Source organism: Geotrypetes seraphini, chromosome 6 (genome assembly GCF_902459505.1).
Source record: "Geotrypetes seraphini chromosome 6, aGeoSer1.1, whole genome shotgun sequence".
Taxonomy (NCBI): domain Eukaryota; kingdom Metazoa; phylum Chordata; class Amphibia; order Gymnophiona; family Dermophiidae; genus Geotrypetes; species Geotrypetes seraphini.
The window spans coordinates 214,641,603-214,667,386 of NC_047089.1; positions in this window are offsets into that span (position 1 = coordinate 214,641,603).

Below are 25,784 nucleotides of genomic sequence, written 5' to 3' on the forward strand. Positions count from 1 at the left end.
CAGGAACTTGTCTAACTTTGTATTGAATCCCTGGAGGGTGTTTTCCCCTATAACAAACTCCGGAAGTGCATTCTAGTTCTGCACACAGTATACCACAAAAAAAAAAAGAATGAAATGTATTTCTTCCTGAACAGTCCAAAATATAAAAAACAACAGATGTACATTTTCAAAATTGACATATTTTCAATCACTAAATTGAAAATAAAAACATTTCTCCTACCTTTGTTATCTTGCAAATTTTTTCTGATCATCTTGTTTCCTATGTGCTCTTAATTCTGTTTCCAAGGCCTCCTTATGCATTCACTGTTTTTTTCCTTTCCTTCTTCACCTTTTGCATTAAATCCATTTTTCTTCCATATTTCTTCCTCCATCTCAAATCTATCTACTTTTCCATCTCTTCCCTTCTCCTCTCTTCCCCACCTGTCCATCCATGTGCACATCTCTTCCCTCCTCTTCCTCTTCCCTCCATCCATGTGCTACCATCTCCTTCCCCTCCCCTCCTCTCCTTTCTGCCCCTTTCATTCAGCATCTCTCCCTTCTTCCTCCCTCTGTTCCGCCAAATAACCTCCCCACCCAGTTTCTAAGCCTCCCCTCATCTTGAAAACTTCAATGAGATTGCCGATGCGTGCATGATTCTCTGTGGCCTCCTCTGCTCAGTTCCTTTGCCACAGTCCACCCAACCAGAAACAGAATGTTGCTTCACAGTGGGGGTGGATCACAGCAGAAGAACAATGCAGTGGTTTTATATTTGTCTGTTTATTGTAATTTTAATGTGTATGTTTTATTGTACCCCACACAGAATTGTGGGATGATATGGGTTATAAATTTTAAAATAAATAAATAATTCCACTTGAATCTCATTTTAACATTCCTTTCTCCTCTCATCTCTTGGACTCCTGGATTGTGTACTTTGAGTCTCTTTCTCCTGTAAAAGTTGGGAACCTTAACATATACTGTAGCTTTGATATATGAAAAGTCAAAAGCACCACATCAGAGACTTTTCAGAGTGATCCCCTCCTTCTGCCACAGGACACCAGATAGAAAAGACCAGCTTCCCCTCTTTCCAGCTCCAAAGACAATCAGGAATAGGATGAGACTAACCAAAAGGTTAAGAACATAAGAATAGCCTTACTGGGTCAGACCAATGGTCCATCAAGCCCAGTAGCCCGTTCTCATGGTGGCCAATCCAGGTTCGGTCTATCCTTTATTCAATTCCATAAATGTGCTGTCCTTTTGGGGCAGACATAGATTTTGTAAATAGTACAAAAGTCACTTATACTAATCAAATCTTCAGTTTCTGGGTTGCTCTATACCTATCTAAGTTCAAGACGACTTACAAATCAAGAAGTTTACAGTTACAACAATGAAATACACTTCTCCCTCCATATTCACGGTGATTTGGGGATGAACAGACCCGCGAATACAGAAAAACTGTGAATACTTTCTAAATTCCCTACCTGCGCTGTAAATTGAGCCTTCTGCTGCTCCAATAGCCGCTGTAGTTCTGCAGAATCTTGGGCACCGTCTGCTTTTGCAGTGGAAGTGAAATCCAAGCTTGACCCGAAGTCGGACATTTCAACTAGGCATAACCTTCAAGGGCAAAATCTTCTCTTCCCTCGTGTTCCAAGCCTCGTTCTAAACCATGGATTCGCCCCATGGATTCCTCCAGACATTCAGTTAACACATGTTTAGAATCACGTTAACCATGGACTGTACCATCCGTAGGATCTAGCGCTGGGAGAGGGGGGAGAGTTTGGATTCTTATCTGCAGAAATACGGCGTTCGGGCAAGGAATGCTTTATGTTTCTGTAAGGATCATACATATTTGTATTCTTCATTGCTAGTTCAACAAAACTTCATGAAGCTGGTAAAAGTGAGCTTTATTTTAAACACCTTCCCCCCCCCCCCAACACACACACACACCTTCTCTGGGTAAGGCCTTCAGTGACATATTTTCTGATAGCGGGCATTATGTTTCCAGGTTTTCTAAAAACTGCGAATAATCAAAGTCGCGAGTGCAGAAACCACGAATACGGAGGGAGAAGTGTATAAAGTAAGCAGTATCCTATGAGGTAGATACCAGAGATAGGAGATGTAGTAATCATTCAATATAGGGTACATTGAGCTGTCATTAGAATTACAGTACAGCAGTTTGAAGTACAATACAGTTGACTTAGATACAAGTAGATTAGTGCAATTATGTTATGTAGAGTTTGGGGAGAGAACTCTTGAGGTTTCTGGAAGGGTGAAATGCTATGTGGGTTGCTGTGGAAGAACATACTTGTTAAGTATCGATGGAGTATACTCATATGTTCTCAAAAAGAAAAGTCTTCAGTTTCTTTCAAAATCTGAGGTAGTTAGGTTTTGTCTTGATAATTGTTGGAAGATTGTTACAGGTCTTGGTGCCGAGGTAGATGAGTAGTGAGTTAAATATGCACTTGCATTTTACACTTTGGGAGAGGAAAGGATCAATTGAAATGTTTTAAGTTTTCTGGCTGACATTGATCAGGAGTTGACATAAAGGTTTATAAGTGGCACTGCAGAGTTCATATATAGGATGTAGAACATTACACATGATAGTTTGAAAGGGTTATAAGCATTAATACATAGCCAGTACAGTCTACCTTAGTAAGGTGAGATGAAATCATATTTTTTTTCAGTTTGAATATTAGTCTTATTGCTGTATTTTGCATCACTTGTAGTTTGTGCATGCACAGATAGAGTTACATTTGTCTAGTTGGGATAGCACAAGCATCTGTGTTCGTATGGTTAAGTGATAATCATGGAAGAAGGCTATAGAAGGTTTTATTCCATAGTTTGGAAATTTGGGGTTCATAAGATAGGGTGGAGTTGAGTATAACTCTGAGGACTTTAGAGGTGCCTATATTTAGGTAGGTTTCTAAGGGGAGTGTAACAGTTGTAGGGACTGTTTGTGAGGTGTTGTGAAACCATGGGACTTTGGCTTTTGTTGTGCTTAGTTTGAGTTTATTGATTATACAAGCAGTTTTCATCCCCTCCTCAGACCACTTCTGGCCAGCAAGAGAAACAGGTTGAAAAGGCGATGGCAAAAGCTAGGATGCTTGAGTGCATAAGGAGAGGTATAGTATACAGTTTTTGAGATTGCACCTTCAACATGGTATAAACAGGATGGAGTCGGTCCAGAAGAAGGCTACTAAAATTGTTGGTGATCTTTGTCATAAGGCATATGGGCAGGGCAGGATTAACCAATAGACCAAGTAGGCACGTGCCTAGGGCCCGAAATGGTCAGGGGGGCCGGATGAAGGAGGGCATCAACATTGTTTTTTCCAAACGGCGATGGGCCCCTCCAGCATCGATCGGCAACGCCCCCCCCCCCCCCAATCGATGGAAAGTAAGATAAGCAAGCAACGCGGGTAAGAAAGACAACGGAACTGTAATTGTGCAAGCGGTGCTGCTTGCCCAAAGCTTCCCTCTGACGCAGCTTCCTGTTTCTGCCTGGGCGCATGGTGGGATGGGGTGGGGCGGGGCAGGGGGGCCCAGTGTACTTGTGTGCCTAGGTGCTCTCGATGAATTAATCCTGCCCTGCGTATGGGGATAGACTTAAAGATCTCAATATGTATACTTTGGAGGAAAGGCAGGAGAGGGGAGATATGATAGAGACGTTTAAATACCTTTGTGACATAAATAGGCATGATGTGAATCTCTCTCAATTGAAAGGATGCTCCAGGTTGAGAGGGCAGAGAAGGAGGTTAAGTGGTGATAGGCTCAGGAGTAATCTAAGGAAATACTGTTTTACTGAAAGGGTGGCATAGTCTCCTGGTAGAGGTGGTAGAGAAAAAGACTGTATCTGAATTCAAGAAAACATGGGACAGGCATATGGGATCTCTTATGGAGAGGAGGAGATGGTGCATGCTGTGGATGGGCTGCCTGGATGGACCATTTGACTTATATCTGCCATCATGTTTCAATGTGAGGCCAAACTGCTTATCACTTGCTGTTGAAGTTCCATCCTCTGATGGCTGCCCTGTGAAGTCAGAATCACACATATCTTGCAAACCAGAACTGTTTGCAGCCCTTGATGGTGCATTCAACTCTGCCCCAGTAAGATCTGATGTGTTTATCTTTTATGACAGATATAGATTCACTGCTAGGACTTTGTCATTGGACTCTTTCCACCCCAGTCCCATGCCCTAGGTGACGCTGTACGAGTGGCCTTCGAGTTCAGTCATTTTCAGTAAGAGGCTCTTGTACAATACAGTATGTAGAACAACCAGTCTACTGAAAATGCAAACTGTCAGGTGAGAACACACTTGATCTCGTGTTGTAAAAACAGGTCTGACCTTCACCCTCTTTCTTTATCCTGTAGATATTATTGTGCGTGCAGGGAAAGTCGATGCATACCTAATGAGGCTCAATTGCTGTATTTCAATAAAATCAACAGGCTCTTATGCAGTTTAAATTATTTTCATGTGCTTTTTCAAAACATGACAAAATTATGTGTCTGAGCCTGCTTAAATCATTTCATTTTCTTGCTGCTAATTTGCTGGTGGCATTTTTTTACCCATGCTTCACGTTGTCTGCTTCCTTGTGGACTTAATCTTGCAATACCAAAAATATTCAAGGAGAAAATGACTTTAGGATAGTGAGAAAAGATTCCAGAATCATAGGGGGTGGGGGAGGGGGGGGTGGGGGGTGGAACTGCATGTATTATGAGACTGAAATTGCTTGTGCGTCAATCTTTGTTTTCTGTCAGGTCACAGACATTCTGCCAAGGGCAGGGAATTTCAAGGCCCATTCTTTCACAGCTTTTAGTGACACAATGTTTTGAAAGATATTGCACATACAATTCCTGAAGAGAAAAAACATTGTTTTGGATAAAACAAGACTTCTCTGCACATTAGTTCAGCTAACATCCTGAAAAAACAAAGTATTTTTCTGGTCTACAGGAAAGAGTTTAGTGCAGTGGTTCTTAACCTTGTTGGAGGTACTGAACCCCACCAGTTTCATATGCGTGTTCACCAAACCCTTTTTTATTCCCTTAGTTTTGCCGGAGCAAGACTAGAATTACTCAACTTGGCATTGCAAATCATGCAATTAGGACGCTGACTCCCATCACGTTCCGTTATACATGTGAATCCATATTGTACATATTCGTCCGACCACTTTCGTATTTTGCTCGACATAGTTAGTAAGGGATTAAAATATTACGATAGGTATCACACGACGTACCATCACAACAGTTACAATTCGACTACTGTGCGCATCAAATCCCCTGCAGCACAGATAGGCCAAGCGATGTTGCGTGATCACCTGCAGCCAATTATGGACAAGCGGGGCGTATCATCACGTATTTCATTGTTGTAACTGTAAACTTCTTGAATCATAAGCGCTTCGGTCACTTTCAATCATCTATCAGTTAAATCACAAATTTTGATCAGGAATTGATTGATGTATATAAGGCGTTAGTTACAGATTGATAGAGAAACCGAGTATATGATCAGTCTTGATCAAAATCACTGAATAACTGATAGATGACTGAACGTGACCGAAGCGCTATATGAGTCGGAGGTGTGTTTTGACCTCTGCCGTACCTGCGAGACTGACTCACCGAACCCCTGGGATTCGGTCGAACCCAGGTTAAGAACCACTGGTTTAGTGGCTTTTGGGATTGGATGCATTTGCATAAGCTGAATAGTCCAGGGCATAAGTCAATATTTGAAATGTCCTTCGAGGAAAATTTAGGCCTCCTTTTATGAAACTGTGATAGCAGTTTCTAGCGTGGGGAGCCGCGCTGAATGGCCCACGCTGCTCCCGACGCTCATTGAGTTCCTATGCAGTTTTGTAAAAGAGGGGGTTAGTTTAAGCATCTCAGTAACCTGCAATATCTCATGTTAAGGCAGCTTCTGGAGTGAGTCCATAGACACCACTAGAGTTATGATGGTTTGCCATGGCATATCCATATACCTAGGGTTACCAGACATCCGGGAAAACCCGGACATGTCCTCCTTTTAGAGGACTGTCCGGGTGCCTGGAGCGATTTCCGAAACCCAGCAGTTTGTCCGGGTTTTGAAACCCCAGGGCTGCGTCTGGAGGGCATCTGCATATTGCGTAGCCGTCGACACAATGATATCGTATGCACGCGCGCATGTGCATGACATCATCGAGTCAACATCCTTGCATGCGCAGATGCCGTCTAGATGCGGTCCAAGTCTCGAAGAGGATTGTATGGCAACGGGGCGGGGAGCGGAATGGGGCGGGGCCAGGTGTCCTCTTTTTTAATAGAGGAAATCTGGCACCCTACATATAGCTTTTAAAGAACCAGCAGTATATGTAACACCATCAGGGCCAGATTCTATATATGGCGCTTTCAGTTGCGCTTGCAAATTTGGGCATGCACCCAATTTGTAATCACAACTTACTTGATATACCAGTCAGCACCGATAATTGCCAGTTAACAAGCAATAATTGCCACCAATTAGAATTCATGTGCAAGGTTTTAAGTGTATTCTATAAAGTGATACGCATAAGTTATAGTGCGCAGAGTGTGGCCAGGGGAGGGGCATGGGCAGGTAGTGGACGCTCCAAAACGTTAGGTGCACTGTTAAATGGAGAAATGCTTGAGTACCTGATTGTAAAAACCGCTTAGATAACCTTGATAGGTGGTATATAAAATCCTAATAAAACTTGAAACTTAATAAACTTAAAGAAAACACCTGATCCACGCACATCTTAGGCGCAGGTATTAAGGCCTGGTTTTCATTGGCATAAATGGCTGTGCTTAAATGCCTATGGGTGGTCTAAGGAAGAGTAATGATTTTTTCTTGTTTGTTCTTTCAAATGAATACTTTCTGTTTATTAATAGTCTCTGTTTTTCTTGAACAAGTTGTAAGAGCTTGTATAATTTAAAAAAAAAATATACATTTTAAATTAAAAAAAAAAACCTGTTGTAAAATAAGATAAAATAAAATAAATACAAAGGAATGGCTATATTATTGTGCGTGTGCTCAGTGCCGCCACACGTCGGTCATTTGAAGTGAAGACCAAAGGAACAGAGAACCATCATAGCACCATTCTGTTCTCCTATCCATACCGGATGCTAGGGTCCACCTTGGGGGTTAGCGCCCAAGAAAAGGATCTGGGTGTCGAAGACAATACGATTAAACCTTCCACCCAATGTGTGGCGGCAGCCCAAAAAGCAAACAGGATGCTGTGAATTATTTTAAAAAAGGGATGTTTAACAAAACTAAGAATGTCATAATGCCCCTGTATCGCTCCATGGCGCGACCTCATTTGGAGTATTGCGTTCAATTCTGATCTCCTTATCTCAAGAAAGTTTACTCAAAGCTGTGGGTAGATCTGGTTCAATGGATATGAGTAGTTGCACATCATCAGCATAGATATTCAGTATAATTTTGTGTCCACTGACTGAAGCAGCTCAGGCAGAGGCTTAACGTAGATATTCAATATAATGGGAGACATTATGGACCCCTGAGGCACTCCACACTTCAATGCCCAAAGTAATGATGTGCTATTGCTGAACACTACTGCTTGTTGTCTATCTGACACAGCGAGGAGTGTGTGGTGCAGAGGTTAAAGCTACAGCCTCAGCACCCTAGGGTTGTGGGTTCAAACCCTCACTACTTCTTGTGACCCATGGCAAGTCATTAATCCTTTCATTGCCCCAGGTACATTAGACAGATGAGCCCACCGGGACAGACAGGGAAAAATGCTTCAGTACTTGAATAAATGAATCTGAGCTCCCTGGGGAAAACAGTATAGAAAATTGAATAAATATATAAATGTAAATACTGTGCCACAGATACTTATTTTCCCAGTGAAGTGTATGGGATTACATGAAAGTTTAGGAGGGAAAGAGAATTCAGATGAACAGGAGGATAGATTTTCTCTAAGAAGAAAAAACAGATCTGAACAAGGACCTTTGTGCTAACATTTCTGGTCATAAGGCACTGAGCAAAGCTGTGCAATGTATTTCATCCTCAGAACTAATCCAGCATGGTGATCTACTCATAAGTATTGATATATTCAGTGGTGTAGCTAGGGAGGATGACGCCCCAGGAGGCGACGCCTGGCATCGCCATGCCTTGTACCCCCCTGCCCTTCCCCACCGTGTTTTACGCCCCCACCCCTCGCTGCTTGAGCGCTTCTCCCGTCCTTTTGTATCTCTTGAAATGTTCACTGGCACAAGCAACACCTTCCACCTGCTGCTTGGGCTGGCCTCGCCTCCCTTCTGATGTCACGTCCTGGTCCCGCGACCAGGAAGGGATGTCAGAAGGGAGATGAAGCCGACGTGAGCAGCAGGTAGAAGATACTGCTCACGCAGGTGAACATTTCAAGAGGTACCCGGGAGTGTGTGGGGGGGGGGCAAAAAAGAGGAGAGGCACCAGCACCCCTGCAAAGATGGCACCCAGGTCAGTCTACCCCTCCCCCCACTTACCGTATTTTCTCACATATAACGCGCGCGTTATACGTGGTTTTTACAAACCGCGCATACCCTTGCGCGTTATACGCGTGAGCACGTTGTACAAAAATTTTTTTACATAGTTTCCACCCCCCGACGCCCGATTCATCACCTGGAAGGAGCGCTCGCACTCCCACCCCGAAGGACCGCTCGCACCCCCACCCGAAGGACCGCTCGCACCCCCACAGCCTCCCCCCCTCCCCCATGGAGAAGCTGTCTACCTTGTTTCCGGATGCCAGCCCAGCTGCTTCCTCTGCCGGCGGTCCTGCCCCTTCTCAGAGCCCTGTGCTGCGCTGCTTCCTCTTCAGGCGGTCCCGCCCTTTCTCTGATGTCAGAGAAAGGGCGGGACCGCCGGAAGAAAAAGCAGCACAGCAGGGCTCAGAGAAGGGGTGGGACCGCCGGCAGAGGAAACAGCTGGGCTCGCTGGCATCCGGAAACAAGGTAGACAGCTTCTCCATGGGGGAGGGGGGTGAGGCTGTGGGGGTGCGAGCGGTTCTTCGGGTGGGGGTGCGAGCAGTCCTTCGGGATGGGAGTGCGAGCGGTCCTTCGGGGTGGGGGTGCAGGTGCGTGCGAGCGGTCCTTCGGGGTGGGGGTGCGAGCGGTCCTGCGGGGGGGGGTGAATCGGACGTCGGGGGGGCATCAGGCTTTCAGGGTAGGGACAAGACTTCAAGGAGGAAAAGAGAGTCGGGGCGGGCGAAAACAGAGTCAGGGTCTCCAGAGGAGAGTCGGGGCGGGCGAAAGGAGAGTCGGGCAGCATGCGCGGTATACGGGTGTGCGCGGTATATAAAAATTTATGTACATAAATATGTGTTTTTTGCGCGCTATACCCGTGTGCGCGTTTTACACGGGTGCGCGTTATCTATGTGAAAATACGGTACTACGCCACTGGATATATTTTAGGAGTGTTCTTCTAGAATTTCCCTTCTCAGATTCTGTCTTCAGTTTTTCAATTAGTAAATATATTCACGAACACCAGAAGTCATCAAAGGAGAAGGTATTTCATGCTTAGATGCACCTTGGGACTCAACCCTGCTCCACTTGCTAAGTTTTTATGCTTCTCACTCACAAAGTTGGCTGACCACCTTCAGAATCTGTACATCTCCAGTGAATGGCAAGTGTCAGTCTAGCACCAAAAAGCCAGCTTGGAAGAGGATCAAAAGCAGATGTAGGCTCAGAGAGGCCTTTGAAGAGCAATCTGTAAGAATAGATGAAAGGAAACAAAAAGAATGCAAGAGAGAGAGAGAGAGAGAGAAATGGAGGAGACAGAGTATTCCAAGACAGGGAAGGGCCAGATGTGCAGACAAAGAAAATCCTCTGGTGATGATAATCACCTGACCTGCATCTGGCACAACTTTAAGACAGTTTCTATGGCAGCAAGCACTTGGCTTTCCAATGAAAGCTCTTCGGATCAGCAAGTTTTCCCCAGCTGTAATTATGCACTTCTACTCAGCTGAAAACAAACAAACCACACAACACATTGTTTCTGAATACTCTTCCCAAGCTGTTGTGGTCCCTGTAAATCAGGGACTCAAGACTTAGAGAGAGAAGTGCATCTATATAGCTCAAGGAAAGTTTGAAGACATTATGCAGTTCAACATTTAGTGCCAATATAAATGCAGAATAAATTCCAGCTGGATCATAGTGACTGCACAAAGACAGTTTTGTTTCTTTTTTAAATTGTGATTTCTGTAGACCCTCCACATTGCATTAAATTAGTTCCTAGTAAAAAGGCATTTCCCTGCTTTTGTTCATTTAAATGGTTTTAACAGCTTTAGAAATATTCATGAGTTCAGGTTGGCTCAGTCTTCTAATCATGTTGGCTTAAAATTCACATTTAATTAACCTCCTCAACCCAAGCATAAATCAATAACACAAGTCCAAATCCTTTTCATTTTGACAGAGAATTTCATTTGGAGACTTTGAGATGTAGATATAAGGATGCAGATTGCCTACAAGATATTTTGAGGTCAGTGTTTAAAAGGAGTTACATTCACCAGTGGCCATTAAATTGGTATCTCTTTAAATCACTGATTTTCAAACACACTACTTGGATAATGCCAGTGAAAACCGGCTTTAGCACTATCCGTATACCCCCAGAATCTATATATTGTGCTTAAATTTGAGCCACAAAAAAATTGACTAATTAGCTTGGAATCGGTAACATCCAATAGAAAAGAGCAGAATAAGCCTGGTTTTCAAAGCCCACTTTTATTGCAAACAATAGTGCAGCATAAGCCCAAGTACGAGGGGCATTTCATAAATAATGCACAGGTTGGCAACATTGGGGAGTGGATGATGCAATTGCAGTAAATCTTGTTTCACTTTCACTTCAGTGCTTGAAGCAGCAGGACATGCGCTTAGGAGCTCTGTAGTGTACGTAGTGGAGCTATGACAAGTGTGGGAAATGGAGACTGCAGGTGTCTCGGGTACTGTGTCTGTTGACGATCAGAGGTCGTACATTAAGATTGAAACTCTATGTGTCACAAACCTGACAGAAATCTACAGTACATTACGTGAAGTTTGTGGTAAGTTAACAGTGGACTGTAGTACAGTTTCTCTAGTGGGCAACTCATTTTCGGAGTGGTCGTATGAGCATAGATGATGATGCAAGACCAGGAAGGCCGAAATCAAAAGCCGATGAACGATGTGTGAAACTCGTGGCTGATGCTCTTGAAAAAGATCATCATGCAACATGCGAGAAACTTTCTGAAACCACAGGGATTCCACCAACATCAGTATATCGCAGAGAAATGCATAAAACCCAACCTCAGTTGCTCTTGGCTGGGCCACTCATTCTTCACGACTATGCTCGTCCGCACATAGGGAATGTCGTCATTGAAAAACTACACAAATTCAGCTGGGAGGTGTTTATGCAAGCTCCCTACATTCCAGACATGAGTCCACCAGACTTCAACCTTTTTCCAAAGTTGAAACAGCCTATGCGTGGACATCGTTTTGCATCTCTGGAAGAGCTTTCTTCCGCTGTTACCCGAGCTATTTGACAACTGAACAAAAACGGTGTCTTGGATGTAATAATGAAGCTTCCCGGATGTTGGGACTCGGTCGTTGCAAAGCAGGGAGACTATATTGAAGGATTGTAAAGAAATACTTTAAAAAAATAAAAATAAACATGTAAATAAAAAAAAGTGTGCATTATTTATGAAATGACCCTCGTAAATCAGTCATTCATAAAAACATCTGGTAAAATCATGAACTCGACACATAACATGTTTCAGCTAAAACGCCTTCATCAGGAGTCCCTGATAATAGCAAACCAAATATGAGAGCCAATTTTGTGAGGATAAGTGTGTAGAAGGAGCAAATGGTGCTGTTGTCCTTCTAGAATTTCAGTGCACAAATAAATTGATTAATGAGCTTGGAATCGGTAACATCAATAATTGGGTACTAACAACCAATTTCTGATGTTAATTGGCAATCTTAAATACAATATTGGCGTGCATATCTTGCTGTGCACCATTCTATAAAGCCTGGCACCTAAGTTCATTTGCACAACTTTTAAGTGGGCATGGCCAGGGGTGGTTCACAGGGTCGGGGGATAAAAAAATAGTAAAGAGATGCCAGACCTTTAGGAGAGGGAAGGGAAAGGGAAGGGAAAATTGATATGGAAACCGCATAGTTGTATGTGGTATATAAATTATTTAAATAAATAAATACATAATAAATAAGGGAAGGACAGAGATGCCAGGCCATGGTAGGGAGGAGGAGGAGGAAAGAGAAGAAGAGGAGATACCAGTTCACAACAAGGGAGAAAGGGAAGGAGAGAGATGGACTACTGGAGGGGGAAGGAAGGAGAGAGAGATGCCAGACCAAGGAAGGGAAGGAGAGAGAGATTCCAGATTAGGGCAGGGAGGAAAAAGGAAGGGAAGGAGAGGAGAGAGATACCAGATCACAAGAAGAAGGAAAGGGAAGGAGAGACATGGACTACTGGAGAGGAAGGGAAGGAGAGAGAAATGCCAGACCAGGGAAGGGAAGAAGGCAAGAGAGATAGGGGAGAGGGGGAAAAGAAGGACAGAGAGATGGCAGACCAGCAAAGGGGGGGGGGAGGGAATGGAAGGAGGGAAGACTGATGCCAGACTATGGGAAGGAGAGGAGAAAGATCTCAAACCACCAGAGGAGAAGAGAGAGAGAGAGAGAGGAGATGCTGCTCAGGGATGGAGATGAAGGGGAGAGAGAGGGAGGAGATGGGAGACAAGGATGGGAGGGGTGGGGAAGGGAAGGGAAGGGAAGATAAATGGAAAAAATGTTGTTTAAGAAAAGATTGGCATAGAGGAGAAGAAAGAGGGAGGAGTTGGTACGCATGGATGGAGGGGAAGGGAAGAGTGAGGGAGGAGTTGGTGCATGCAGAAAAGACATGGAAAAGTAGATAGATTTGAGAAGGAAACAGAAGAATTGAAGATAAAAGTTGATGCCAAAGATGGATGTAGGGCAGAAAGTGAAGGAGAGAAGTACAGCAAATGAATAAGAAAGCCCTTGAAACAAGATTTAAGAGCACAGACAGAAGGAAGTGCAACCAGAGTCTGGGCAAAGATGTTTAGAAAAATAAAATCACCAGATAACGAAGGTAGTAAAAATGATTTTATTTTCAATTTAGTGCCTGAATATGTCGGTTTTGAGAATTTTGCATCTGCTGTCTATATTTTGCACGGTTCAGGAAGAAATGCATTTGTTTCTATTTCTCTGGTGTACTTCATGCAGAGTCTGGCATCTTAGGGTTTCATTTGTGTATATTAGGACTTTTAGTTTGTGGTCCTGTATTTGCATAGGGTTTATCTGTATTCTGCATGTGTGATCAAGGCCAGGTGTTCTGGCAGGAATGAATGTCGAGAAGCATTATTGGTGCCATGGCCCCCAAGTAGGAAGATATTTGTCGCCTCTCCGCCATTCCGTTTGGACCCAAAACAGCCCGCGATTAAAAATTAGCGAAAACCACTGCGCTGACTGGTAACAGCATTTGCATATTTTGTTTTAGAGCAATTTCACATCACCTGCATAGCTGAAAAGCCCACAGATACTTTTTTCCTTCAGCAGTTTTCAAAGTGGAAGCACCTGCAGACCTCTTTTCTTTGTGGAAACATGTTTTTTTAACCGACACAAGGTTTCGAAAATGTGAAAGTACATGAGGCATTCCTTATTTCAATCCCTGCTCTTGACAAGCCCCAAAGAGCACCTCTACTCAATACAGGTAAACAACATGTATACTTTGACCTGCTTTCAGGGTGGGTATATTTCAATGAGCCCATATCTGCAAATAAACCTATGGGAATGAGTTTCAAAATTGTTTTTCCTCCACACGAATGCTGTGGATTAGGAACTTCATGCAGTATTTTGGCTATGAAATGAATACTGTATATACTGTATTCGGAGAAAGCAGCAGGGTGTTTTATTATTTAAAAGAGATTTATATTCTGCTGATCCAGAAATAAATCATAGTTGGCGGATGTTATGACGTTGTTGAGGGAATATTATTCTTTAGTTTGATTTGATTCTAAAATCAGAAGAACATATAGGTCAATATTCCAACCCAGTGGCCCTTTTTTTTAATGCTAGCTGCGGCACTCAAGAAAATTCTATGTTCAGCATCACTATATGGATAGATGGTGCCAATGAATATACAAGTTTCAAGTTCAAGTTTTATTAAAATTTTATGTGCACGCAATGCCAAATATTTCAAAGCGTATTACAAAATTAAAAATAGGGGAAAAACCATATGGCAATTTATTACAAAATAATATATACATACAAAATTCAGTACTGATAAAAAAGGAAAGGGGGGGATGAACTACAATCGTTAAAGCAGAAAGAGAACATTTATGGATAACACATCGGGGGGAAGTGAAAGATAAAAAAAGGAAAGAAAGAAAAAAAAAATGAAAAAAAATTAAGTCCTATTAATGAGGACTGAATAAAATTTGAAATGTAAAGTACTACATGTGGGAAGCAGAAACCCGAGGCACAGCTATACGATGGGAGGGATGTTATTGAAGGAGAGAACCCAAGAAAGGGACTTGAGGGTAATGATGGACATGATAATGAAGCCGACGGCACAGTGCGCAGAGAGCGAATAGAATGCTAGGTATAATCAAGAAGGGTATTACTACCAGAACGAAAGAAGTTATCCTGCCGTTGTATCGGGTGATGGTACATCCGCATCTGGAGTACTGCGTCCAATATTGGTCGCCGTACCTTAAGAAGGAAATGGCGATACTCGAGAAGGTTCAGAGGAGAGCGACACGTCTGATAAAAGGGATGGAAAACCTTTCATACGCTGAGAGATTGGAGAAACTGGGACTCTTTTTCCTGGAGAAGAGGAGACTTAGAGGGGATATGATAGAGACTTACAAGATCATGAAGGGCATAGAGAGAGTGGAGAGGGACAGATTCTTCAAACTTTCGAAAAATAAAAGAACAAGAGGGCATTCGGAAAAGTTGAAAGGGAACAGATTCAAAACAAATGCTAGGAAGTTTTTCTTTACCCAACGTGTAGTGGACACCTGGAATGCGCTTCCAGAGGGCGTAATAGGGCAGAGTACGGTACTGGGGTTTAAGAGAGGATTGGACAATTTCCTGTTGGAAAAGGAGATAATAATAATAATAATAATAATAACTTTATTCTTATATACCGCCAACAATCTTGCAACTTCTAGGCGGTTTACAGTGAGGTGAAACTGTACAGCCAGCGAATTACAGAGTATAACAGTGACCATCTGATATTAGCAACATTAATGATAACAACAGTTTATGTACTGCCGGACCGGGAAGTTCCATGCTATTTACAATGAGTTAGAAAAGTTTCATTAATTGATTGGGACATTCATAGTTTAGAGATTAGAGGTTAAAAGTTTGCAAGATCAGATATGGGTGGAATTACGAAGGGGGCTATTGTCCTTGTTCGTCACCTATGTAATTCAAGAACAGGTATGTTTTTAGGTGTCTCCTAAATTCGCTATAGTTGTTTGAGTGTGTGATTAGTTTTCCTAGGTCTTTGCCCCATAAGGCTGCTTGGTACGATAAAAGTTGTTGATGATGTCTCTTATATCTGCATCCTCTAGCCGGTGGGGAAACAAATTTCAGGTGTGTGCTTCTCTCATAAGTACTTTCTCTATCTATCCCGGCAAGCTCATAGTCTACCTATAATACTTGGGTTAAGTACCGTTTATACTCGAATATAGGATAAGACTTTTGGGCCAAAAAAATGGCCCAAAAATGAGGGTCTTGTCAGTGTTCCCTCTAAGCGGGCGGGTGTTGTGAGCAAACTTTTTTCACTGTGAGCTAAAAATATCGGGCGCCAGCAAGTTATGAGCCAAATAAATATGTTGCTTTCTACCACAGAACTTCCTTACGTTTGTATGGAATCTATCCCCTTTCAACTTTAGAGAGTGCCCTCTCGTTCTCCCTGCCTTAGCTACTAAGTCTATTCCCTTCAGTACCTTGAATGTTTCTATCATGTCCCCTCTCAATCTCCTCTGCTCAAGGGAGAAGAGGCCCAGTTTCTCTAATCTTTCGCTGTACGGCAACTCCTCCAGCCCCTTAACCATTTTAGTTGCTCTTCTCTGGATCCTTTCGAGTAGTACCGTGTCCTTCTTAAAGTACCAGTGCTGGACGCAGTACTCCAGGTGAGGGCGTACCATGGCCCGGTACAGCAGCATGATAACCTTCTCTGTCTCTTCAGTCCAGCATCTGCCCCTTCCATTCACTGTCTGTCTTTCCCTGCCATCTCTCCTCCTGCCCCCCCCCACCCCCCAATTTGGTCTAGCATCCATCATCTTCCTTCTGTTCCCCTCATGGTCTGGCATCTCTATCCTTCCCTCCCCCCTGTGGTTTTTAGCATATCTCTCTTCTCATTTCCTCCACTCAGATCTGATCATTCTCTGCTCTCTCTTCCCTTTTCTTCTCTGGTCTTCCTTCTCTATTTTCTGCCTCCATCTAAATTAAATTCTTTCTTACTATTTAGTCCCGTTTCCCTCTTTTCACTGTGTCTACACACAGCTTGTCACCCCTTTCCCTCACCCCTCCATTATCTTACTATTTTCTTCCCCCTTTATTTATCTCCTCCTTCCATCCAGTATGTGTTCTTTCCCCACTTCCATTCAGCATCTGCTCTCCCTTCTCAACTGACATCCATCTGCCTTCTGCTCTCTCTCCCTTCTTCTCACTTCCATCATCTGTCCCCTTCTCTCTCTCTCTCATCTCCTCCATTCCATCATCTGCCCCTTCTCTCTCTCTCTCTCTCTCCCCCCCCCCCCCAACTTCCATCATCTGCCCCCCTTCCCCTCACCTTTGTGGGTCACTTTCTTTCCCCTGAGGGTGGCTCATGTCACAGGGGAAGCTTTGGCCGAGCAGAACCGCTTGATTGACAGTGGAACTTACTTGATTGATGTCGATGCTGGGGCCCGTTGCCGTTTGAAGGAAAAAAAAAAAGGTGGAAAAAAGGAACCTGTAAAGGCGAGAGGAAGGGAAACCTCCAGGACAGCTGCTTTTTGCCCTCCTTCAGCGGCCCAAGAGTTCAGACCAGCAGCGGCAGCTCTGTATGCTTTTAACTTCGGCACAGAGCTGCCCCTAATCAATAGTTTAGCGCGGTTTCATGAGGCAGCCTCGGGGCCTTTGATAGCCGGCCCGCTTCGATGATGCGATGTGGGCCGGCCTAGCAAAGGCCCCGAGGCTGCCTTATGAAACCGCGCTAAACTATTGATTAGGGGCAGCTCTGTGCCGAAGTTAAAAGCATACACAGCTGCCGCTGCTGGTCTGGAGGTGCGGAGACAAGGCAGGAGGCAAACGCGATGGAAGGCAGGAGTCCCGGCGAAGGCAGGAGTCCCGGCACAGCGACTGCAACAGGAAGTTGCAAGTCAGCTGACGCTGGCCTTTCGTTGCGGCGGGGACCGAATCCTTCGCGGACCGGCAAGATTTTGTTTGCGGACCGGCGGTTGAAGAACTGTGCTCTACACTGTGTGCGCTGTGACGAGAAACTTGTGCGCTGCGAGGTAATATTTTGTGCGCCAGCGCACCCCAGCGCAGCTTAGCGGGAACACTCCTTCTTGTCCTATTTTTGGGTCATCACCCAGTGACCACCTAACCCCCCCCTCCTGGACATGTTCCAAGCCTCTGCTAGCCTGCCGTATGACCTGATAGGCCGGGACAGGAGGGATTCCTCCCGTCTCCCATCCCGGTCGACTAACAATTTTTTAACCCCCTCCCCCATGAATCTTTTTTTCACCTATTTAAATCCCTGGTGGTCCATTGGTATATTGGGCAGGAGCGAGCTTTCCGCACTCTTGCCCTTTAGTGAGCCCCTCCCTCCCTGGATGGCCCAAAAACAGAACCTTGAGGCACACCACTGGTAGCATCTCTTTCCTCAGAGCAATTTCCATTGACCAATTAACCAGTTCCTGACCCAGCCTGTCACTTTGATTTGCCTTGGTTGTGACCCGTGTGCCCGAAGTCTGTAATTCTGGGTCCTAAATGTGACCACAAGGTGTCAGTATTGTGCAATGACTGGGTCTCCCAGCTTGTCAAGCTGCCATAAAATTTAAAAAAATCTGTAAAAATATACCATACTAGAGATACAGTTGTATAGTTATACTACATTTGATCTGAGTTTTATCATTTGTATGCTGCAATTCTTTCATAGATTCCTAACCCTGTACTTCTGAATTCGTTCAGTTTGGAGTATGAACTTTAAGAATGCAACAGGGTGATTAGCATTTGCTGTACATAATGATCCAGTATTTCTGTAATATTTTAACAACAGTCTCACAATTTGGTTTCATTGTAGTTGAAAAATCAGTATTTCCACATTTGTCAACAGATTTAATGACAATAAGGTCGACAATATGCCTTTTTTATTCCTATAATTGAAGGCCTCAACCAGCTTTTTTTTGTGTATTTACAGCAAGTAATCACACACTCGGTGCTTTTGAGGGTTAGGCTTCTGTTACCATAGTTACTGTTCTCCCTACTAAGTCACAATAATCAAGGTTATATTATTATATCATGTATTCTAGCACAATGAGATCTAACCACCAGGGAGTAGATTATATCTTTATTTGCTGTGCTTTGTACACCATTAATATAATGTGAGTATATAATTGTGTTATGGATTCTAGGATGTTTAAAAAAAAACTATAATTTCTGATAAATTTAGAACTGAGAAAAAAAAAGCCAGATTTTGGCTGTATTAGAAACCAGACCAATCTTTTTTTCAATCTGTCACCTAACACACTGTCCTGCGTCTGCTGCCTAAATTTTGTCCAGGAGGAATCTGATTCTGTGTGTGTTGATTGGGGAAAGAGAATAATTAAATGGCAGTGGCCTACCAAGGAAAGGGGTAGTGGGAGTCACTCCAGGTGCCAAGAATAGGATTACCAGATGTCTGGGAAAACCAAAACATGTCCTCTTTTAGAGGACATGTCTGGGTGCCCAAATAATTTGCCCTGACCTCCCAGCCGTGCCTGGAGGGTCTCTGAGCATGTGTGGATGATGTCACATGCATCAGCACATGCATGGAGACCCTCCAGATGCAGTCCAGAGGTCTAAAACAAAAACAAAGCTTTACAGGGGAGCATGGCTAGAGGAGAACGGGAATGACTAAAGGTGGAACTGGAGGCGGAACAGGGCGGGGATAAGGGCAGAGCAGGATGGGACCATTTGTCCGGGTTTCTCTGGTCAAAAATATATTAACCCTAGGCAAGAAGAATCTACATCAGGGTACACTGACAAATGCGCGCAGGACAATTGCACCCTGTCAATGGCGTCCTGTCATATGCGTGCACCGAGAAGTGCGCACAGGACAATGGCGTCCCATTAACACTAGATACCAAGTGAATATTTTAAGTGTAGTGGGGGGTTTCCCCCATCCCCTCTTACTTTGTAACCCTCAAAAAGACAAATTAGTATCTATCCTGCAGAGGAAGGGAAGGGGCACGTGCGCGGCATGAGGTGTCAGGGAAGGAGCAGAGATGAGGGTGGGGGACGAGCGCCATTGCCCCTGGTGCCTCTCACCCTCTCTATGCCACTAGACCAGATACTGTGTAGAAGAGGATGGAGAAGAGAACAGAGGCAGAACGGAAGGGGCCAGAGAAAGTGCAGATGCTAGATGGAAGGGGAAGAAAGGGGACATGAGGTGAGAGTCTAATCACAGCCACTGTCCCCTCCCTCTGGAAAACCGCTATCATTACCCCTATCATTAAAGATCACAAAATCAGCATAAATGAATCTACAAACTATCGGCCAATAGCTAACTTGCCATTCTTGGGGAAATTAACAGAGAAACTCATATTTAATCAACTCTCTGACTTCATAGAGAGCACTAATGCATTACACCCAAACCAAACAGGTTTTCGAAAATTTCATAACACAGAATATTCACTAATAGGATTAACTTCAAACATTCAATATCATTTGGACCACCACAAATCCGTCATTCTTTTCTCTCTAGATATCTCTGCAGCTTTTGACACCATAGACCATGACTTACTGTTACGCAGGCTAGAATCAATAGGCATAACAGACAATGTCCTAAATTGGCTAACTTCATATCTCACTAATCGCACTTCTTCCGTTAAGTTCAATAATGAAATGTCCAAAACTTATTCCTCTACATTTGGTATCCCTCAAGGATCCATCTTGTCTCCTCTTTTGTTTAACCTATTTCTTTCCCCACTGCTAAGCATTTGCCAATCCATAGGCTTCACCCCATTCTCCTACGCTGATGATATTCAACTTATACATCCCTTAGATCCAAAATGTGATAAAGAAATCAAATCCATTAATCACAAACTGGAAACAATACATACCTGGCTTAATTCAAATAAATTAGCTCTCAACATAAAGAAGACTAAATCTGTACTATTTACTTGGAGAAAAGATATAACTTTGATAAATTCATTTACCCTCAATAACACTACATTAAACTTAGTCCCTTCAGTTAAAATCCTTGGAGTAGTAATCGATGAAAAATTTACCTATCATGATCATATTTCCCTCACTATTAAAAACTGTTTTTTCAAACTACGTCTTATCAGGTCGATATCCAAATTCCTGAGTCCTAATTCCATTAAGATACTAATCCATTCTCTAGTAATAGCAAAACTCGACTATTGCAATGCACTTTTTCTCAATATCACACAGAAAGAAAAAAGGAGATTACAATTGATCCAAAATACCGCTATTAAACTAATATATAATGCAAGGAAATATGACCATGTCTCTCCACTACTGATAGATTCTCATTGGCTCCCAATTAGTCACAGAATCACCTTCAAAATATTACTGCTCATCTTCAAAACTTTGGCCTCCGACGAACCCCAATTCATATCTAGACTCTTAATACCTCACACTTCCCAACGTTCACTTCGTTCTGCTGGCCAGAATCTTCTTTCAGTCCCCTCCCTGAAAATCATCGGTACAAGAAGAGCAGATATATTCTCCGTGATGGGTCCCCTATGGTGGAATGCTCTTCCACAATTCATTCGTAATGAAAAAGATGTTTTAACTTTAAAAAACTTTTAAAATCCTATTTATTTAAAGACGCTTTCAATATTTAAATGCAGAGTTAGATTTCTAAGAATGCTGTGGCTAACTTCCCTTTCCCTTTTGTTTTTTTCCCTTCTTCTACCCCAAATGAAAATTGTAACTTTTATCCTTTCCTTCCCAATCTCACGTTTGTTTACGACAAAAGAATATTGTTAAATGTACACCTCCTTCATCTTTCTATATTTTTGATTTGTACATCGCTTAGTGATTCTAATAGGCGATTTATCAAATTTTATTAATAAACTTGAAACTTGAAACTTGGGACAGGCACCAATTGGAAGGTGGGTGGAAGGGGAGAGACAGGGCAAACATTAATGGAAGAGGGAGAAAGAGGGCAGATGCTGGATGGAAGAAGCACAGAGAGATAGGTAAGAGAAAGAGAGAGAGAGAGAGAAAGAGGACAGAAACTGGATGGAAGAGGTAGAGAGGCAGAGAGGGGTGGATGTTGAATAGAAGGGGACAGAAAAAAGAGAATAGAGGCCTCATGGAAAAGAATGAATGCTGGATGAAAGGAGCAGAGAAAGAGGGAATAAGGTGCTGGATGGACGGGATAAAGTAGTGTGTTAGATGTGTTAATAAACATTAATATGTATAAATGGAAATGGAAATAAGACGCAAATATGAAAAAAACGTGAATAACTTTTCAATATGTTATTTGCGGTTTTAGGAATCTGCCACCGTTTTTGCTAATGAAACCGCAAATAACAGTTATTCGTGATTTTTAACTTACGCTGCAACTATTATTACAGTTCTATTGAAATAAGCTGCCACTATTACTACTTTTGCAATTATCCATTTTTTATTACTGGAACGGAACCCCCGTGAATATTGGGGGAGTACTGTACAGTCATTATAGAGTTGTTTAAAGAATCTTAGTCCTTAAAAGAATAACTTTAATGGCATATAGTCGCTCCTCATGGAAGTTTTTGGACAATAATGTGGGCGGAGGTAGTTTGAGCTTTGTGCTCTACTCATAAAACCTGAGGCTTTCTTCCGTTAGAGCTGACATTCAGCCTTAATTAAGTGAAGTTTTTTGTACTTAAATGTTTATATTTCCCCACTTTGCCGTTTTTGAATTAATTAGTTTCATTATAAAATACACACATCACAACCACTTCAGCCCCACTCAGACTATGGGATCCTTTTACTAAGCTGCATTAGGGCATTAATGCGCGGAATAGCGGGCGCTGAATTGCCGCGCATGCTAGACCTTATCGCCAACATTGAGCTGGTGTTAGTTCTAGCTGCATAGCACGTGGTAATATCCTGCGTGCGCTAAAAACGCTAGCGCACCTTAGTAAAAGGAGCCCTATATCCCCAGGAGCCCCTATGGGCAGATCACATTGAAAGTAGGTACTGTTTTGTGGTGTATCTACATTTTACACATTTTATAAGTTCCATTTTCTTTTCTTTTTTTAAATTAACATTTTAATTTTTTACATGATCACAAAATCATTCAATTTAACAGATGCAAAAAAGAAAAAAAAACATAATTAGGAAAATAAAAACAAAGTTAAATAAAAATTCCCCATTTGCTCTATTGTTAGTCCACCATTAATGGGGGAGAAGCTTACAAATAATCGGACATATTTTAATTCAACATTATATAGAAAAATAGATGAATGTTTGGGTTGAGCCTAGTTCTCAACTACGAGCCTATTTCATGTACATCGATAGGGGTACTAGCAGTTATCACTTCCTTACCAACTATGAATCTCGACAACTGAGAAGATTCAAAGAAAGTGTATCCAATGCCTTGGAAATTAACCAAGCATTTGCAAGGAAACCTGAGTATAAAAGTGGCCCCCAATTTTAAGACCTGAGGTTGTAATAAAAGGAATCGCTTCCTCTTCTTTTGGGTTATTTTTGCCACGTCAGGGTACTTTTTTATCTTTTGATTCAAAATTTTTTTATCTTTGTTTAAAAAACATCTTTAACAACCAATCCCTGTCTGAGTCCAAAACTAATTGAACAAAAAAAGTAGCTACTGACACCTGCTCTGAATCTGACTTTTCTAATATATTAGTCAAGTCCAACATATCAAATTCGGAAACGTGTGGTTCTTCGACAATTTTCTTCTTCCCTGAGGGTAGGTAATACATTTTAGAAACAGGTGGAAATGATGATTGTGGAACTTTCAATTTCTCCAAAAGGTATCTTTTGAACATATCCAATGCAGGAACTGTAGTTAGCTTGGGAACGTTAATTACACTTCTCCCTCCATATCCGCAAATACAGAAAAAACGCGAATAACTTTTTACATACGTTATTTGCTGTTTTCTATTAAAAACCATCGTGAATATAGTGAAAGCGCGAATAACATGGTGGGAGACCTGGTCTGTTCCTGAAGGAGAGGCAAAACACGGTCAACTTTCACGTTTTAATAAAATTTGATGGATCGCTTAATCATAATACAAAGCGATGAACAAGTTTAAAAACATGTAGTACATTTCTCATTACAGTGAGACGACCTCAATAACGTAGACCAACCAACAAACAAAACGGACCCTAAGAGAAAATGAGGGAAGAAATACAATATTTTGACAATAAAGGAGACAAGTAAGGGGAAAACGATAGGAGGGGAAAGACAGCACTAAAAATCTGGTAAATTAATTAAAATAGTGATGGAGTTCTAAAAAAAATTAGCAGTTAAAAAGAAAGTGCTGGGAATCAGCGATTTTTCTCTGTAAACGCTTGGAATCAGCGATTTCTTTATGCAAGCTGATATAATTTGGGGGGAGAAGCCAGCAAGCTAAAAACCCGTGAATAATCGAAACCGCGAATGCTGAAACTGCAAATACGGAGGGAGAAGTGTAGCCTTAAATTCTGTTGCCTGGTAACATTTCCAAGCATTTCTAGCTTAAAATTAATGTTCCCCATTTTCTTTTATAACGAGTGAGTTTATTGGTTTTATTGTACATCTGGGACGGGTGGTTTGGTTATGGGTAAGAAAGGGTAATTTCAGTAGAATAGGTATACATGAAATATATCATATTCTATGTCTGATATTTATCCAAATATCATATGTCTGATATTTATCCAAATAAGAAGCTAGAGTGTGTTAGATAGGGGGTGGGTAGGGGGATGGGTTTATCGTATTGATATGTCCTTACAGCAACTGAGGGCTCCTTTTACTAAGCAGCGCTAGCGGTTTTAGCGCGCACTTAGCGCGTGCTGAATTGCCGTACGCCTTAGACGCTAATGCCACCATTGAGCTGGCGTATGTTCTTGGCGCATAGCGCGAGGTTAGCACGCGTGGCGATGCAGTGCGCCCTAAAAACGCTAGCACACCTTAGTAAAAGGACCCTGAGTGTTTATTTTTAATATTATTGATTAATTTGATGTTACACTGGTTGTAAAAAGTTTTTATAAAATCAATAAAAAAAAAATTTAAATGAAAAAATATAAGGAGCTGATTTTGTGCTCCCATTACTTCCATTCCTTTCCCTTGCTCCACAGATTCCAATTCTAATTTCCCCCACTTTTTGTTGTAATTTAGAAGTTTCAGAAAGTACTCCTGTACACTGACTTGATAGATTTTGTATCTGGGATATAAGTTCCATTTTCCATGTGTAAAACTTGCTAGCACATAAAAACGCTTTTTATCAAATTAACTCCAAATGGTTTCGGTTCACACTAAATAGATGTGGGAAATAAACAATTTGTCGCCTGCTAAAAAAAAAAACAACAAAAGAAAATGACATTCTGTTGTGTTTTGTGTCATTTTGGATGGGAAATGACACAAACTGAAGCGGCAAATGTCATTATTTCTCTATCCTTGTAAAATGACAGCATATCGCTAGTGGGTATGAAGTCACTGCCGAAGTAGTTTCTATTAAAGGACGGGTTATTAGAAGGGAAATAGCGTGGATGTAAATGAAATATGCCCAGCAGGAGAAGTCATCGTTTAGTATTTGCTCAAGGAGCACTTCTTGCAAATGCTAATGTGGGCACATACTAGGTTCGCTAAATATAACGCTGCATTAGCCCCTGGAGCACTGGCACTGCACCAGCCAAAGATATGATTTAACATTTTATTTCCGACCGGGGTGTAGTTAGTGTCAAAAGACGATGCTACCTCTCTAGCCCCCACGAATCTAGGAAGGAAGCATAAACAATTTCTACTGAGCAAAAAAGTGAAGCGCTTTGCAAAGAGGGGGAGGGAGGAATCACTGCTTCCTCCGACGGAATCATCCTTTCAATCAATAAATGTTTCATTCCATTTCTGCTGTGATGGAACATGGGTTTCGTAAGCACGCCCTGCTGCCTTTTACTTTGTCCTTCTCTCTGCAGTGCTAACTAAAAGGTTATTTGTAGATGGACTCTTCTGTGCAGCTGTTCTAATACACAATAATCTGACTCTTCCTAATGTTGCTAGAATAGCAGCAAGGAGCCTTCCTTAGGCCAGGAAGCCATACTGCTTGCTTACCTCAAAGCTAAAAGCAATTTATAGAGGTATTATTTGGTATTAGCTTTTGATGGTCTAAAGAAGAGAAGCAGAACTCTCTGGAAGGCTGTGGTACCTTGTACTGGACCAATATACAAGTAAGAAGTGGTGCAGTAAGGGATGTAGATTATTCAACAGGCTTGATCCCTTGCAAGCCACCTGAATGCTAACTTGGATCCTCACATGCGCCACTCCCCATTCAAACTATTCCATTGTGTTAAACTTGATGTGCGAAATCTTCCCTGGATCAATTCATTATTAAATAATTTAATACGTTTTAAATATTGCAATAACTTAATAGTTAAATATCTTCATTGATCTCAATTAATT